Source organism: Arachis ipaensis, chromosome B04 (assembly GCF_000816755.2).
Source record: "Arachis ipaensis cultivar K30076 chromosome B04, Araip1.1, whole genome shotgun sequence".
In the NCBI taxonomy this organism is placed as follows: Eukaryota; Viridiplantae; Streptophyta; class Magnoliopsida; order Fabales; family Fabaceae; genus Arachis; species Arachis ipaensis.
The window spans coordinates 88,719,432-88,721,431 of NC_029788.2; positions in this window are offsets into that span (position 1 = coordinate 88,719,432).

Below are 2,000 nucleotides of genomic sequence, written 5' to 3' on the forward strand. Positions count from 1 at the left end.
GGGGAGGGGGGAGAGCTCATCTGGAAAGGTATAAGTGTCTGGCCACACGTACGATGCAGGGTCAACAAAATCTTGGATCTCAACGTGGAGCAAGTGGATCCGACCCATGATACACCACTATTTCGTGGTACATTTTATGCTGAATCGAGTGGATTTTATCCATTATTTTTCCACTTATTCATAGAATTCGCATGTTTTACATTTTTCTTCCTAATTTTGTGTTATGATTGAAAACGTGCTTCTTTGCCCTTAAATTCGCTAGTTTTAATCTTCTCTTATTACCATTCGATACCGTGATATGTCTGTTAAGTGTTTCCTGGGTTTAACCCACTGCATCTACCCAAGAAAATCTGAAACTCAGATAGTTTCTCAAATCTCAAATCATTCTCGACCGAGTGCAAGTGAGGACGAACCACTGCATCTACCCCAGGAAATTCAAACCAAACCCGGAGCAAATGGATCAATACCACTGCATCTACCCAGGCAGGTGTATCAAAATCAGAATTAAGTTCAATAACAATCTCATAATCCTTATCATTCTCATCATCGATCTCATAATCATTTTCATCATCCTCATTTTCAATCTTATCTCAATTCACATTCAATCTTAATTAAGTTCATTCATCATTATCCATTCACCTCATCATCAATAATCTCATTCATATTCATCATATATGACTTAACATCTTGTTCATTTTTCTCAATTTTACTAACTCAATTTATTTGGCTTCATCCCTAACTCATCCATCCTTAATTCCACTGGCTCTAAACTTGTATGGAGGTTTATAAATGTTTACAAGGCCAAAAAATGGTTAAAAGACTTAAAAACACACTTTTCCAAATCTAGGATTTGTGTGTACGCATGCATGTGGCTCGCGTACGCATGGGTTAAAAATTTGGATGTCGCATATGTGAGCCCTTATCTGCGTACACGAATGTTGAAGACAGGAGCTTTCCCTCGCATCACGTACTACGTCCATGATAAACCACTATTTTATAGTTTATATTGTGTTTAATTGTGTGGTTTTGTCATGATCCTTACCCACTTATTCATCAATTTAGCATGCATTTAGATTTCCTTCCTAAATTCAGTACATGTTTGAAAATTGCTTCCTAGAGACTTTAATTATTTATTTTTAATTCTCCTTTATCCCATTCGATGCCATGATCTGTGTGTTAAGTGTTTCAGACTTTATAGGGCATGAATGAGTTGGAGATTGGAAAGGAAGCTAGTAAAAATGGAAGGAACACAAGAATTTGAGGAGATAACCAACGAGAAGTGACGCGGTCGCATGGCTTGCGCGACCGCGCGAAGGAGCACAAATCGCAGTGACGCGGCCGCATAGCTCACGCGACCGCGCGGATTGGAAAGCGCAAGCGACGCGGTAGCGTGGACGACGCGAACGCGTGGAGAGGAAAAAGCGTAAGCGACGCGTCCGCATGGACGACGCGATCGCGTGACATGCGCGATCTGCATAATCTGTAGAATTCGATGGGGGCGATTTTGGACCTTATTTCGGCCTAATTTTCAGCCCGGAATAGCAGACTAGAGTCATAGAATATGCAGAAACAAGAAATACATTCATTCAGTAGTTTGAGATCTAGTTTTTCACTCTCTTAGGTTTTTCTCTCTAGTTTTTAGAATTTTAATTTTCAATTGGTCTTAGCATTGGAACAGTGAGAAGAGTTATTTCCTCATCAAGACTTCATCATTCTAGTTTGTTCTCTTAACTTGGTTCTATTCTTCCATGTTCTTTGTTATGTTCAATTTTGTCATTCAGATACTTTTATGATTATTTAATGCAAGGATTATTTCTTTTTAATTCAATTTCAATTCCAATAATCATGTCTTCTTTTAATTTCCCTTCATGCGCTATGGATTCTTTATTTACAATGCGTGAGTAGTTTCCTTACTTGATGGGGAGTTGATTAAAAGGAACTCTTGAGTTGGAAGGATTGAAAGAAAATTTGTAATTGGGTTAAATGTTGGATTGCTATCC